At 40.3% G+C, this 17,848-nt stretch overlaps 1 protein-coding gene across 4 annotated transcripts in view; it reads left to right on the forward strand.

The window, feature by feature from the left end:
* The window catches only part of HOXC4 (homeobox C4), a 108,218-nt gene that overhangs the window by 36,249 nt on the left and 54,121 nt on the right, over positions 1-17,848 (forward strand). The window lies entirely within an intron of this gene.

A 17,848-nucleotide genomic window follows, 5' to 3' on the forward strand; every position in this document is an offset into this window, starting at 1 on the left:
TAATATGTCAAGGGAAGCCCAGGAGCAGACATATCATTGGTGCAACCTGTGCAGAGGCAAGGGGGCCCTAGAGGCAAGGGGGCCACTATCACTTCCAAAGCAGGCGGAACTGTGCATTATGATGAGACATTGGGCCACAAAGAGCCCATATACTGTTCTTGTACACCTCTTCTGTCTGTGTCCACCAATGGTGAAGCCAGTGTACAAACATCAGCATTAAAATGAACAACCTATTGTAGGCACATTATGCGCTATATACGCTAAGCCTATATTAACGTTTACTCATAAAACTACCATCCATCACTTTATTACAGAAACTCACCTATTACCAAAGTAAGGCAGCTGTCAGTCATTTGACCCAAAACCTATAACTCTGCCCTTCAACTGGCCAAACAATCCTACCTCACCACCCTCATCACCTCACTATCCAACAACCCAAGACGACTTTTTGAAACCTTAAAGTCCCTCCTGAAACCTAAAGTACAGGCCCCCATCACCAACCTCAGCAGTGAGGATCTGGCCACTTATTTCCTAGAAAAAATCAACCACATCCATCAGGATATCTCAGCCCTATCTCCTCAGTGCCTGGATCCCCTTCCCTGCCGCACCTCAAGCTCACTAGACATCTTTGAGCCTGTTTCAGAAGAAGAAATTTCCAAGCTCCTCGCTTCTGCTCGGCCTACAACCTGCAACATTGACCCCATTCCTTCACAGCTCCTGCAGTCTCTCTCACCAGTGGTCACCACTCACCTGACTAAAATATTTAACCTCTCTCTTTCTTCAGGTATATTTCCCTCCTCATTTAAACATGCCATCATAACCCCTTTACTTAAAAAGCCATCCCTGGACCAGAACTGCACTGCTAACTACAGACCTGTCTCTAACCTTTCCTTCATCTCTAAACTCCTGGAACGCTTGGTCCACTCCCATCTAATCCGCTATCTCTCGGATAACTCTCTTCTCGACCCCTTACAATCTGGTTTCCGCTCTTTACACTCTACTGAAACTGCCCTCACTAAAGTCTCTAATGATCTAATAACAGCTAAATCGAAAGGTCATTGCTCCCTGCTGATTCTCCTGGATCTCTCTGCCGCATTTGACACTGTGGATCACCAGCTCCTCCTCACTATGCTCCGCTCTATAGGCCTCAAGGACACAGCCCTCTCCTGGTTCTCCTCCTACCTCTCTGACCGCTCCTTCACTGTATCTTTTTCCGGCTCCTCTTCCTCTCCTCGTCCTCTTACTATCGGGGTCCCGCAGGGCTCAGTCCTAGGCCCCCTCCTCTTCTCTTTATACACTGCCCCTATTGGACAAACAATCAGCAGATTTGGGTTCCAGTATCATCTCTATGCTGATGACACCCAATTATACACTTCTTCCCCTGACATCACCCCTACCCTAATTCAAAATACCAAGGATTGTCTGTCTGCTGTCTCTAGCATCATGTCCTCCCTCTATCTGAAACTAAATCTCTCCAAAACTGAACTTCTTGTGTTTCTCCCCTCTACTAACCTCACTCTACCTAACATCGAAATAACCCTGGAGGGTTCAACCATAACTCCCAAGCAGCATGCCCGCTGTCTTGGGGTCATATTCGACACTGAACTTTCCTTTACTCCGTACATCCGATCACTCAGTCGCTCTTGTCACCTGCATCTTAAAAACATCTCCAGAATCCGACCTTTTCTCACCTTTGAAACTGCCAAGACTCTTACTGTCGCTCTTATTCATTCTCGTCTGGACTACTGCAACTCTCTTCTGATCGGTCTCCCTCTTACCAAACTTTCTCCTCTCCAATCCATCCTTAATGCGGCAGCCAGGGTCATATTTCTGTCCAGCCGCTTCATCGATGCCTCCATCTTGTGCCAGTCATTACACTAGCTACCTATTCGCTACAGGGTCCAGTATAAACTCATCTCTCTCACCCACAAAGCTCTCCACTGTTCTGCACCGCCTTATATCTCCTCTCTCATCTCTGTCTATCGCCCTACACGTGCCCTCCGTTCTACAAATGACCTAAGACTAACATCCCCCGTAATCCGAACCTCGCACCTCCGTCTCCAAGACTTCTCTCGTGCTGCTCCAGCTCTCTGGAATGCACTTCCCCAGATGATTAGACTGATACTTAGCCCTGACCTATTCAAGCGCGCTTTGAAAACCCATCTCTTCAAACAAGCCTACCACATCAACTACTCAGCAAGCTAACTTTGCCCTGTTCCCTCCTTCCAAATATTATTCTGAATCTGCACCCTACTATTTATCTGTCTCCAAACCCTCCATGCACATGATAACTGCACTTGATACTTGTCTATTGCACTTAAACACACGGGCTGATGACCGGATCATGCAGCTTTATATGAAAATCCCTATTTATTATAATTGCCAGACCTGAATTAACAAGCACTTCTCACCTACTGTGTCCCCCCCCATTTCCTTGTAGATTGTAAGCTTGCGAGCAGGGACCTCACTCCTAATGTCACTGTTTGAATTGTCTTAACTTGTATTGAATTTATTGTCTGTACATGTCCCCGCTTAATTGTAAAGTGCTGCAGAATATGTTGGCGCTATATAAATAAAAATTATTATTATTATTATTTGAGTCAAGAGCTCATGGACCATAAAGGATGCTTCCATTGTTTCTTGGAGAGACAGGACTAGTCCTGTTTGGTCTCATTTCCATTTTATAATGGTGTAGGACTTCCATGCTACATTATCAGCAGCCAAGTGTTAGAGAATTTGTACAAGGGTTTTGGATAGGGTTAGGAAGGTGAACCAAACACCAGATCTTCAGTCTTAGCACCATAATGGATGGCACAGTTTGATCTTTGTTGTATGGCGCCTCTGTTCTACATATGCCACTGATTTCAGTACCAACAAACCTGGGATAGTATCGGGTTCAAGCGCAATGAAAAGAGTAGATAAAGAAAGACCAGCTCACCCATGCACTAGGCGGTTGGAGGCACAAGATCCATAGGACAAGATGCAATCACATATGGACAAAGAAACAGATTGATCCAGCTTCCAGAATTTTTTTGCCCCCCAATTTTTTGTTTGATAGAAGGTACAAGAAATATGAACTAAAATCAATAAAAGTACAGCCTAGCAGCAGCGCGTTTCAGACTGACAAAGAACGCTATGTGTGTTTGAAACGCGTTGCTGCTATGCTATCCGTTTATTGATTTTTGTACATATTTTTTGCATCTTCTCCTATGAAATAAAAAAAATTTTCGCAAAAAAATTCTGGAAACTGGAATTACATCCATAATAATTGTTCTCTGATGATGACTTGACAAATTAGCAAAATGTTTGTTTATTTGTTGAAATTATTATTAAGCAAACTTAAAAAAAATTATCATTCTCGGCAGTACATTGTCCTATGTAAGCAGGACCTATGCTGTCGAGAACAACAACAGTGTTTGCCATAGAATCCTCTATTACTGATTGTTCTCTGCATTCAGCTTATCTAAACAAGCTCGTAGATGACCACAAAGCAACAAACATGCAGCCAATGAGCGGTCATTTAATGCCGCAGGTTGTCTCATCTAAATAAGTCCTTACACTTTCTATATGTACCTCTAATACCAAGACATTTAAATGTGTATTACCAACCAGTAATATTATGCAACACCACTTTAATATTTTGGTAGGTGGGATCCAATCACTTTGAATCCAAACAATTAAGAGAACAACCCTCTTAACTAGCATTGCTGCTCCTTTATTTTGAGGACCATGAAGTCCCAAAAATCAGATTCTCACAATCGGTAGGTGATAACATATTCAAGCAATATACCATCATTTACTATTATAGATATACAACTATATATAGCTTTTAAGTATCTGACTTGTTTGCCTAAATGTTGTCAGTAAGGCCAATGTGTCAGGACAACACTCACAGATAAGTTGGCAATGCCCATCAGATGAATGGAAGGAAGCAGCTGTCCATCTAATGTGTATGAGGGAAAGTCTACTCACGTGACAGCAGGTCTTGGGGGAAGGAAAGGCTGCACATGGATGACTTCTACCTGCTGTATAATTTGTTACCAAGGGAGAAAACATGCATACTCAGCTAAGCTCTCAAATAACTCTATTCTTGACCCTTTACAATCCGGTTTCTGCTCCTTACAATCTACTGAATCTTCCCTTACTAAAGTCTCTCATGATCTAACAGCTAAATCTAATGGTCACTGCTCCCTGCTGATACTCCTGGATCTCTCTGCAGAATTCGACACTGTGGATCACCCCTGCATTACTAGAAAATACCAGTGATTGTCTTTCCGATGTCTCTGACAATATTTCCTCACTGTATCTAAACTGAATCCGTCAAAAACTGAACTCCTCATGTTTCCTTCCTCCTTTAACCTACCTATGCCTGATATTACCATTTCAGCGTGTGGTTCTAGCATTACTTCCCAGCAGCAAGCCCACTGTCTTGGGGTAATTCTTGATTCAGATTTTGCCTGATCATTCGCTCTCTATTGTCACCTGCACCTAAAAAACATCTCTAGAATTCGCCCTTTTTACCTTTCACTTTGCAAAAGCGCTTACTGTCGCTCTTATTCATTCTCTTCTGGACTATTGCAACTCTCTACTAATTGGTCTCCCTCTTACTATCCTCTTCAATCTCCAATATGTCCTGAATGCAGCAGCCAGGATCATATTCCTTTCCAGCGGCTACACCGATACCTCTACTCTGTTCCAGTCATTGCACTGGTTACCCATCCTCTACAGGGTGCAATATAAGCTTATCACATCCACCCACAAAGCTCTCCTTGGTTCAGCACCACCCTACATCTCCTCCCTCATCTATGTCTACCACCCTAACTGTGCCCTCTGTTCTGCTATTGACCTAAGACTAACATCCTCAATAATCTAAATGTCCCACTCCCGTCTCCAAGACTTTTCATGAGCTGCACAATTTTTCTGGAGCACTACTCAGGACAATTTAATTAATTCCCAAGATCCACAATTTTAAGCGTACCCTAAAAATGCACTTCTTTAGATAGACTGGCCTATCACCTCACTTCACTTATGTAACTATTCCCGTTTTGCCCTTCCAAAATTTTCCTCCAAATCTGGTCCCTCATAGCATCTGTTTACGCACCTTGGGACCAGGACCCTCACTCCTGGTATCTGTTGAATTATGTGTTACTCTGTAATATCTTTATTGTCTGTACAAGTCCCCTCTAAAATGTAAAGTGCTGTAGAATATGTTGGCGCTAGAGGAATAAAAACTATTATTATTATTAGTATTATTAATAACTTTAGATTGTTTCTTTAAAAGGTTATTACTTGAAGGCTCCAAAGTCTTGGCTGTACGTAGATGATGGTCTTCTCTCTGAAACTGTTAGTGCAACAAGTTACTAATTCCTCTCCTCTAACCGCTCTTAGAAATCGGCCATTTGATTTTTTTTTCCTTATCACAATCGTTATTATAGAGAAAAAATAGAAATCTATCAATTTTCACACTGGTCACTAGGGCTGTTTAAAACTTTGACTTTCTGTTATTTCAGTAAATTCTCATGTACATTAGCAGCAATGAACAGAACTTGACACTTTCTTTAGTATTGAGGCATCTAATAAGAGTGTGCAATGGTCATTGGGACAGGAGGGCAGCATGGGCGCTGTATCATTACCAACTGTGATTGGTGGATCCTGTTATCGGCCGTGTATTGGGGTGTTACCTAGCTTTGCAATCCTTCCTCTAATGATATGGAGACTGTTGAAAACTCTTCCTGAGAGGGCAGGAATTATGAGTCTAAAATAGCTCCTATGGCCATTGTGCAAAATTGACTTTTATTTTATTTTTTTTCTTCTAATAAAGCTTTTGATAAAAAAAACCCAGACATTTAAAAAAATACAAAAATCTGATTAAACAATAGGTCATTTTCTGATGACACATTCCTTGACCACCATGGTGCATTAGTATGTGCTGATTATTCTTTTATTAGTAGCCAGACCTCTGTTATTCTTACAGAATAGATTGTGCAGTATGGTAGTCATATTTAGATTTAGGTTCCATAAGCCAGTCTTCACTACACTTGGTGCGGGAAAAATGGGCCATATGTATTTAAGAGGTGCATACCAGAAAGCCAAAAATGAAATCTGTAGCTTTTTATGTAACAAAACTGGAACAGAGTTGTTGATATAAAACCCCTATAAATTATTACATGCTGACTATAACCACCAGTAGGGGGAGCTAAGGATATACTTTTTTTTTCATAACAGAGTTTATTGTCTGCATTGAACCCCTAAGCTCCCCCTTGTACAACTAGAGGAAGCCGGAATTTTATCATTTATCTCAACATCTATGCCTCAGATTTGGAGTTCTCAGTATCAAAGCAAATTATTTAAAGAAATATTTAGATATTAATCAGCACAGTATTTTGGATCTATTTAGATTTTTTTTCCAATGTTAGACATTTATTTTTATTACACAAATTGATAATACATGTGAATATAAGAAACTTCGTAATACATAATACATTTTAGAAGCGGAATCTACTTCTTTCTCTGACAGGACTTATCATTAATTAAAAAAAAAATCCCAAAAATCCGTATTCAGTGAAGACAGATTTTTAAATTACTGAAATACTGTAGAATCTTCTCATTAGTAACTGTCATCTCCAATGGAAGGCAGGACCTAGAAGCAGAGTTCCTGCCTTCTCCTCCCATCTGAATAGAATCTTACCAGCAGTTATTGTTACCCCCTATCTCAGAAATGTAAAAATCTGTCTTCACTGAACACAGATTTTACCCAGGAATTGAGAATCTTGAGCATGAAAGATCAGTCCTGAAGGAGAAAGTAGTAGATTTTTCTGATAAGAGATATTACAAAGTTTTTTTTATTTTTACTTGTACTATTGATTTATGAAAGAAAAATTAAAATGATGGTTATTCTTTAAAGGCGACCCCTTTCATGATTCCTCTCCTAAGTCCCACTTCCATTACTTGAAACAGTTGACTTTGCAGGGAAAGCCAATGACAGCCAGACAATTTACTGTTACATTCCGGCATTTCAGATAGCCATTTTTCTAATAGAAGGATACCAAAATGAGACCTGTACAGGGTAGCTCTGCATCGTGGCTCGAAGAAGAGGATGCTGAGTGGGTGATTCCCTTCTATAATGTCCATGTGTCATAAAATATCACATAGACAACCATTGTCTGTATGGGACAACCTCTTTAAATTCCATTTCTTCCAATCTATTGATGTCCAAATTCAATTAGAAACAAAAATCCTTTAAAAATAAAACACACCTAAGTGTACATAGAATTAGAAATGCGTTACTATGTGCTACAACATTTTTGTACTTTTTTCTTATGTAAAAAACCCTACAGAAAGGAACTGGAATATAAGTTGGTATGCATACAGCATGTAGGTGCGTGTTCACACTGGACACTAAACAGACAAAACTTAAGATAACAACAAAATGAACAAACATTCTGCAATAAAGAAATAAATAGCAATAGTGCATGAAAATCTATATTAATATAAGTATACAGGTACTTGGTATATAAGTATATAGTGTACTTGGTTTACATATTTCTGATAAAAAAAAGTAAAAGCCATCTGCCACGTCATGGTGACCCTATTCGGGATGGTCACCATGACGTGGTGTGATGACTTTTACATTTTTTTGATCAAAATTATGTTAACCATGTACCCTATATTTTCATGCGCTATTGCTATTTATTTATTTACTGCATGATGTTTGTTGATTTTGATTTTATCTTAGGTTTTGTTTTTTTTTTCTTATGTTGTTAAATGGTAATCAGATCCCAGAGAAAGCCATTTTCTGCTTGTATCACCTACTTTAGATTCCAGGGTCTGGAGTACTATGTAAGCTCAGGTCTTTAAGCCTCTTCCGTCCTTAAATCATCCGCATGTTAGAACAGATGTTTAATTACTTGTTTGACCTTTATTGTCATATTAAGCAACTCAGGCATCTACAAAGACCTCTATCATTGATGTGTCACGTATATATCCATTAATCTTTTACCTACAGTTTGGAACCATTAGCAAACCAAACTAAATGGCTTTCCAAGTGCCAAACTTTTCATGCTTCTGCTTGTGAATGTTGTTGCATAATATGGATCTACTGTATATACATACCTGGCTATAAGAAATGTTCTTAGATTATACTCATCTAAACAAGTGTGTTAATGCTTAATGATGTGTGATTATAAGCATATCATTATTATAAACAAGCAGATTAATGCCACTTTATAATAAATATTGGTGAAGAACAATATGTTTTTAAGTCTATTTTCTGCACAAATAATCTGGTGGGATTATTAATCAGTGAAACTTATAGCAGCAATAACTAGGGTCCATACAAACACTAGTCAATTATTGATTTGACCACTTATCTGTAGGATTAAGTCAATTGTCGCTTGTTTATAGTCCCCTTGTCTATTATTATCTAATGTCTTACATATATACTAAGTAAGATTGTGTAACTGCGTTCCAAAAGTTTAAAGGTCCCAAAACACATCGGACTAAAGTCGTTTGAACCTGGTGATATCGGCAGGATTGGGTGACTATCTTAGGCTATGTCCACATGTCCAGTAATCATCCGTTATAATGGATCCAGCAGCAATCTGTCGGCACACAAGTTGTACAGACACAACTTTTTTGAGCGGCTAAAAAAATTATTTCAACTGGATCCATATTTTTTAACACTGAAGTCTATGGAACATTGTTCCTTTAAATAGCCATGTGATTTTTTTCCATTTGAAAAGGATCCAGTTTTTGCTTGGCTAGTCAATGGATCCATTTTCCATAGACCTCAATGTTGAAAAAAATGGATTGCTGATGGATCTGTTTTTTTCTTCCTCTGGATGGTAGTGAAGGAATCGTTAGATTGACCCATATTCAACAGACACCTCCAGAATCAGCAGGTTTGATCAACATTAAACTAGCAATGCTGGTAATTTCCCTACCATGATTCAAGCTATTTGCTATAAAATTGCTATTAAAACCCCTTTTTTATATTTTGTACAATTAATATGATTACTTATATTTCAAAATGTTACTATCTCTTTAATATAAATTGTTTAAGAATAAAAAAAATGACGATTAAATGGAAACTATTGCCAGATTTTTCCTACGGAATCTGAAAGAAGCACAATGTAGGGGCAGAGTCCCTGATTCCAGTGATGTGTCACTTAAGGCCCCGTCACACACAGTGATCTCGCTAGCGAGATCGCTGATTTTGTGACACCACAGCGATCTCGCCAGCGAGATCGCTGTGTGTGACGGGGATCAGCAACTGGCCCCCCTGCCAGGAATCGCTGATTGTGCTCCATCGTCATGGGCCATTTTTTGATAGCTGGTCTCCCACTGGCCAGTGCACATCGCTGATTGTGGCAGCGAGAGACTGGAGATCAGCGACGCTGGACGCTGGTTTCTAATATAAACATCGGGTATCTAAGAGCTGCGCGGTTCTTAGATACCCAATATTTACATTAGAAACGAGCTTGTTCACTGGTCAGGATCGCTGGAGGGGCTGTCTATGTGACAGCTCACCAGCGATCAGCCTAACGATGTCCCAGCGATCCCATCCATGTCGGATCGTTGGTGGGATCGCTGGGACATCGTTATGTGTAACGGGGCCTTTACTGGTTTGTAGTTTTTTAAAATAAAATCTCTGTTTTATCAGCAGGAGATTATCACTAGAGGACTAGTAAACCTGCCGTAATGTAGTCCTCCATTTTCAAGAACTCTGTGCAATGCCGCCCCCATCATGCACAGTGTACACAAAAGCTGCCAATCAGTGGTGTGGGCGGGGTTATACAGAGCTCAGCATTCAGAAAACTGCTAGATCTCCAGCAGATAAAACAGTGATTTTTTTTAAAACTGCAGCAATCAGTAAAATAAGTGAAAAATGGCTGGAATCAGGGTCTCTTCCATGCTGCTCTCAGAATAAGTAGCAAACACCTGGTGAAAGATTACCTTAAAGCCAGTAGAGTGGATCATACTGAATCACCTACTGTGTCAATCACTACAGAGAGGTCCTGAAGAATCAGTAGAGAGGAGCTGCTGTTAGATTTAGCCACTAGGAGATCATCTGAGACTTTAGTGAGGGAAGTTTCTGCAGGGTACAAAGACCAGATTGTAAGGGGTTGAGTAAAGAGTTTGCAGACAGACCACTAATTATATGAGAGCAACTACAGGACCTTTTACATTAGGCTAATGTATGAGCAAGAAACTGGCTCATCAGGTCATGGGATCTTCTATGTTGGCAGAATAATGAAGCTTGTTGGCAGAACACCACCCTGTTGGCAGCACACTACCCCATCAGGATTTTACACCAGATAAGACTGTTTGATGTATTTTATGTTAAAAATGTATCCTTTTCCATGGCTACTTACCAAAGTGTGGCGTTTTGGGGTAGTGGGTATATATTTTATATTTTTTATTTCATGCTATTACATTGATAAATCAACTTCTATTGTCCACAGAAACATTACAATAAGTTCCTATAGTCACTGGGGACCATTTGGCTTCGTATCAATGACCCAGGCATTCAGTGCCATATTTAGCTTGTGAATAGCCACTGGTGAAGTTTTCCTTCCTTTCCCACACGATTCAGATGGTTAGCTTTGGTTGGTAATTCTTTGGTCGACATCTTGACAGGCTCACATTTCATTCAACATAGAAGAACCTTATCCCCTGATGATCCTATAGTCATTCCTGGACTGGTTGAGTGAATATTCTTGTTCAATTTCCTATCTAAAATGGAGGAGCTGTCAGCCGATGCCTGTGCTCTTCAATATGATGGGCAGAATTAGTTAACAGATGGCACAAGCAAACTCACCTTCTCTGGTTGCTTTTTCCAAGGTTCATAATACTAAGTGTTAAGAAGACCATTTACCAAATTCTTCATGTTGAATTGCTCACACAATGTTATTGTGGCTGCAGAGCAGAATGAAACCGTTCTCTTAACATTTCAATTCTCCTTTGAGTAGATAATAGCAATCAAAATATTTGCACCTAATGAGTTCATTTTTGCTAAATCCAAGTGGACATTTTCAAATAGTTTTCAAACAGGGCATGTACTCCTTCTTCCTGCATGACGTTGCCCAATCATAGCCAGGCAGCAGCACACAGGAGAAAAAGAGCACGTCCCACAAGGGTTAAAGCATATTTTTCAGTGTGTAAGATGTAATAACAAGCAGCTCTAAAGGCCCAGTTACACATAACGATGTCCCAGCGTTCCCACCAACGATCCGACATGGATGGGATCGCTGGGATATCGTTAGGCTGATCGCTGGTGAGCTGTCACATAGACAGCCCCTCCAGTGATCAGGACCAGCGAGCAAGCTGGTTTTTAATGTAAATATTGGGTATCCAGGAGCCGTGGCTCTTGGATACCCACTGTGTGCCTTGGAAACCGGCGAAAAAGCTGGTTTCCAAGGTAAACATTGGGTATCTAAGAGCCGCGCGGCTCCTGGATACCCGCTGTTTACCTTGGAAAACATCGCTGGTCTCTCGCTGCCACACGCAGCGATGTGTGCTGGCCAGCGGGAAACCAGCGATCAAAAAATGGCCCAGGCCCATCGAGCACGATCAGCCATACCAGGCACAGGGGCCGGTCGCTGATCCCTGTCACACACAGTGCTCTCGCTGGCGAGATCGCTTTGGCGTCACAAAATCAGCGATCTCCTGAATGATTAGAAAGTGCTCAGAGCAGAGCACAGATGACTAACACCTTTCAGATAAGGGGTTAGCAGTCAGTGTGGGGGAGGGACAGCACAGCTGAATTTAGCTGTCTCACACTACAAACCCTTTCCTCCTCTCCTAGCACTATCACCTCTGCAGTACTGGCCCTTTGCTCACACGGCCTAACCTGAGATGAGAGCTCAAAAGTTTCAGTAATTACAGTTGTGTCCATTTTGATCAACTTACATTCAAAATTACATCTCACAAAGAAGTAACCTGTTCTGAGCCATGAAAGGGGCTATAAGGAAAATTACCAAAACAGTTTGATTGCTCATATCTCCTCAAGCAAAGGGCAAAATCGCAAAAAAAAAAATATTCTGCTCTGCAGCTATGTACATTGTGTGTCCTGTTAAAAATGAAAAATTTGGTGAAGGATACTTTTTAAGAAACTAAATTATTATGAAGAATGTTTATACAGTCCATTTTATTAGCTGAAGAAGTATCTAGACTATTCAACTAAATAAAATCCATACTGAAAAAACAGCATACAGCATAGAAAAGGTTCTGCTTTACTTTGTCTTAATAATACTCATAGTAAGTCTCGCAAACTTTAAAATTTTTACACAGTGTAAACTTACACTAGACAGTCTTAAAATGAACCAAATTTGTCATCTCACTGCACAAAGTCACCCCTATTTTTTGAGGGATGCAGAAAAAAGTGTCTTAAAGGAAATCTTTCTTCAGATTCTTTTACCTCATCTGAGAGGGGCATAATTTAAGAAAAGGGAACCTGATTCCAGCAATGTATCACTTAGTTTACTGGGTACAGAAGCTGTGATACAGTCAGATTTTGTTTAGCTGTAACATGTTGCAGAGCTCAGAAAGCTATCCCCGCCTATGCCACAGCTTTCCGTGTACAGTGTAAACTGACAGTGAGGTGCTAATCACACAAGGTGGGGAGCTGGTCTAGCAGTCGCATGAGACCTAGTCCAGCTGAGATAATATTCTAGTGATAAAACCTTAATTGTAAGTAAGCAACAGCACTCAGCTTGATAAGTGACACATTGCTGAATTCAGTGCTTTAACCCCTACATCATGCTGTCCTCAGAATACATAGCTAAAACCTGCTGACAGAGTCCCTTTAAACCCATAATTAATGTGATGAAAGGCATATAAAATGTTTTGCTTTATCTTTTTGCCACATTTAGCTTAGCAAATGTTTACAACTGTTTCATTATTATAGTACACACTGGAATCAGTTTCCTTTTGAAGTGTATATCTACCTTTGAATAATAAGATATAATTATCTGCTGTACATACAGAAATAGTTGATTACACTAGTAAGTACTGTAGATTTCTTAACTTATTTAGTACTAATCCTTAATTGTAGCCTATATTATATCCTGGGGTTGTATCCATAATTCTTCTATTTGTCACTGGAGACAAAATTGTCATTGGCAGCGCTCCTATAATGATGAACAATAGTGCTTCCAACATTAGATACAACACTGGGTGTATAGGTGACATATTCTAGAATGAAAATTCTCAAACTTCATACCATCCTTAAACCAGCAAGGAATGCTGGAAGATTTCAGCTCTAAACTCTGCAGATTTGTAAATGCTGCTCTTGGAAAATAACACAGAGTGTACCGCAAAATTGTAGACTCATGTTACACTCTGTGTTATTTACAACCTAAATAAAGCAAAAGGCCGGTGCCCCAGCCCCTGGTCATTGGTGGAGGCTGGCATGATGATGGGTTGGAGGGAGGTGGGGTCATTGTTATGGGGAGGGGGAGGTCAGGAGTATGGGGGTTTATAAAGGCCAATAGGGGATGGGTTTTGGTATTATCCGCTCTCAGTTTCATCGTCAGCCTCCCGCCTTCCCTATTTTGCAAGGTATTGGGGGATCGGTGTTACCTAGGAACAGTTTTTGGGTCATTGTGGCTTATAGAGTTTGGGGTATCCTTCTAGTTGGCTCTAATTTGGTCCAGCGGATTCATTAGGACAAGGATTTCTCAACTGGCAAAAGATTGTCTTTTGGTCTGGCAACTTTTGGGGGGACTTGCGGCAATGGAAAGTTGGGTCCCTGAAAGTTTTGAAATTTGAAAGGAACCCTTTGGGTTATGGTGCTCCCGAGCCAGTGGGGTTACAGTTGGGAGAAATTATGGTTTATGGGGTTGTTTTTGGAAATCACTAGATTTTGATAGCTTCAAGGACCAAATTTTGATCAGATTTTGGTAGCTTCAAGGACCTAATTTTGACCAGATTTTGGTAGCTTCAAGGTCCAAATTTTGACCAGATATTGGTAGCTTCAAAGACCAAATTTTGACCAGATTTTGATAGCTTCAAAGACCAAATTTTGACCAAATTTTGGTAGCTTCTTATTCGTTAAAAGTTTGAAGTTTTCATTATATATTGCTAAAATAAAAGCTGCTGTTGCCAAATTATTCAAAACTTATGTGACATGTCTTATTGGGAAGGGTGGTGGATGGCGCAGTGGGGATATTGGGCACAGATGACGCAGGCATCGCATCAGATGATCAACAATGTCAGAGTCAAACGATATGCTTACAAATATACACCATGTATTATATGTGTTTGCTACGTATCTACTTTGGTTATGATTATGATAGAGAAACCCAAAGTTGAACTCTCATTATTTGTCCATGGTTGGTCCTACTGAATGATGTTCAGCGATAGAGAAGGCTTCATGAGTCACCGCGTAGTTTAGAGCTCCTTTACTGTCTGTTAGTTTCTTGCTTGATGAGCTGCCAATTGATCCGGTCAAAACTGTATACCTGTCAGTAGTGGCAGTTTGTCATGACGGTTCAGGGTGCATGCACTCATTTAGTCTATATTTCTTAGAAGTAGTAAAAGAAGACATATTAGTGATAAAATTCACACAGAGCCTTGTAAATGAACAATAATCCTATTTTATCTGCAGACTCATTGATCTAATATTAGCTAGATAATGTTACAATCCTACAGGTAAAGCAGAAGAGACGTCTTATATACATATTGAGACCTTTTTTTACATTTGATATACTAATATTATACCATTTTATAATTAAAATTTATCATCCTGATTTCTGGTGCAGATCCTGCCGCATGGACGTTCTTTAATACATAAGCCATTGCACTGCAAACTTTGTCACATGAAAATTGACTGAAGTTTCCCCAAATAATTGGGATTTTTTATTTCTTCACCAGGCTTAAACGCTCATAGACAAATCTTATACAATTTCTCAGTAGTTGCCTTCCTCTAGTCACAAGCACTTGCTTAATGGAATCAGATTTAGCATTGCTGCCCTTCCCCTTCCTTTCAGTATTTTTGTCTGATCTCTGTGAAAACATCAGTTGTTGTAAGAGGAAAAGCTGTACATCGTGCAAAACCATTATAAGCTCAGGATATCTGTAAAGTTTATTCAAGTCGAAATTTAGTATAAATCACTAACAATTTTGTACAAGTTACACAAGCTTGTCCTAGGGTTTCGAGCTCATGGCTTCTTCTGGGGCATCACACCTTCTGCTAATACTTCATGTGTATGGCTCCATTCCATTTTCTTCAGTCTCCATAATAAGATTCTATGATGCAAATAGATAAACAGGGTAAAAAATAGCTGAGATTATAACATTCTCATCAAATGCACCATGTGTTCACAGATCTACACATATATCAATAGCACACATTAGTATCTAAAGTTTCACAGGTAAAATAAGGGCAGCAAGAAGCATTCATCAACTTCCAAAATGCAATACCACAAGTACAACACACTTCAATAATCTCCCTATGGCACTACAAAAATGACCTGCAACAGTTCCTCCATTACAACGGCCGATAGGGAAGACAAATAAATTAGCTCCTAAGGAGATAAGGAAATGCCCCGGACAGCTAAACACTCATCATAGAAGCAGCATCTCATATAAATGCCGGGATTACAGCGAATACATATAAGTATAGAGCGCAAACAGTTGATTGAAAAAGAACCCTATGGATCACAGAGAAGTGGCTGCTTAGATATGTGCAAGACAAGGTCACAGTACTTGTTTGGGGGTATATGGGCACGGCGTGCGTCACTACTGCCCACACCTCAGGACTCGTTCACACATCCGTGTTGTATCTGATTTTCTTCATAGATACAGCACGTACCCATTATAATCTATGGTGGTATTCACATGTTCCTGTTTTTCAAAACACACAGAAACATGTCCGCTTTTCCCCGGCGGCACGGATGAAAAAACCTAATGCAATTCTATTAGTCCGTGGAAAGCACAGGTAGCACATGGATGGATGGCATCATGTACAGCATAGGGATGGCAACATGGCAAGGTATAGGAGATGCTTTGTAATGTATTTCTTTCTATACCTAATCCATGAAAAACACTGGTGGTAAAAACGGACCCACGAATGACACACTGATGGTACAAACAGACGCACTGATGACACACTGATGGTAAAAACAGACACACTGATGACACACTGATGGTAAAAATGGACACAGATGTCACACTGATGGTAACAATGGACACACTGATGACACACTGGTAAAAACGGACACATGGATGACACACTGATGGTAAAAACGGACACACTGATGGTAAAAATGGACACAGATGTCACACTGATGGTAACAATGGACACACTGATGACACACTGATGGTAAAAACGGACACACTGATGACACACTGATGGTAAAAACAGACACACTGATGACACACTGATGGTAAAAATGGACACAGATGTCACACTGATGGTAACAATGGACACACTGATGACACACTGATGGTAAAAACGGACACACTGATGACACACTGATGGTAAAAATGGACACACGGAGGTCACACTGATGGTAAAAATTGACACACAGATGACACACTGATGGTAAAAAAAGACACACGGATGGTAAAAATGGACACACTGATGACATACTGATGGTAAAAACAGACACACGGATGGTAAAAATGGACACACTGATGAGATGGTAAAAACGGACACACTGATGACACACTGATGGTAGAAACTGACCCACGAATGTCACACTGATGGTAAAAACGGACACACGGATGACACACTGATGGTAAAAACGGACACACTGATGACACACTGATGGTAGAAACTGACCCACGAATGTCACACTGATGGTAAAAATGGACATACTGATGACACACTGATGGTAAAAACGGACACACGGATGGTAAAAATGGACACACTGATGACACACTGATGGTAAAAACGACACACGGTTGACACACTGATGGTAAAAACAGACACACTAATGACACACTGATGGTAAAAACAGACACACTAATGACACACTGATGGTAAAAATGGACACACTGATGACACACTGATGGTAAAAACGACACACGGTTGACACACTGATGGTAAAAACAGACACACTGATGACACACTGATGGTAAAAACAGACACACTGATGACACACTGATGGTAAAAATGGACACCCGGATGACACACTGATGGTAAAAATGGACACACGGACGACGCACTGACATCAAAAACGGACACACTGATGACACACTGGTAAAAACGGACCAACAAATGACACGCTGATGGTAAAAACGGACACACGGATGACACACGGACATTAAAAATGGACCCACGGATGACACACTGATGCTAAAAACTAACCCACGGATGACTCGCTGATGGTAAAAATGCACACACGGATGACACACTGATGGTAAAAACGGACACACGGATGACATGCTGATGATAAAAATGGACACACAAATGACACACTGATGGTATAACAGATGCACAGATGACACACTGATGGTAAAAATAAACACACTGATGATAAAAATGGACGCACGGGTGTCACACTGATAGTAAAAATGGACACACGGATGACACACTGATGGTATATATGGGCATGAAGGTCATAGGAACCTGAATAAAATGATACCTTGACATCTGTTATCCAATATCTTAATCCAGAGAAATTGACATTATTTGTATATGTAAATGAGCTGCTAAGAACTATGGGCCGTACAATGCTCTTCCTGACAATCTGCCTCTGGAGATTATTTTTATTAAAAGGGGGAATTACCAGTGTGAGACATGTAACTAGCACAGAACAGCAGAACTGAACTTTGCTCCTTACAAACACATTTGCTGCAGCTCTCACAGCTCGGCTGTATTGCACTGCTGACTGCACAGCCA

The sequence above is a fragment of the Dendrobates tinctorius genome, unplaced genomic scaffold, assembly GCF_039654945.1.
Source record: "Dendrobates tinctorius isolate UK_male_01 unplaced genomic scaffold, ASM3965494v1 ptg000145l, whole genome shotgun sequence".
Taxonomy (NCBI): domain Eukaryota; kingdom Metazoa; phylum Chordata; class Amphibia; order Anura; family Dendrobatidae; genus Dendrobates; species Dendrobates tinctorius.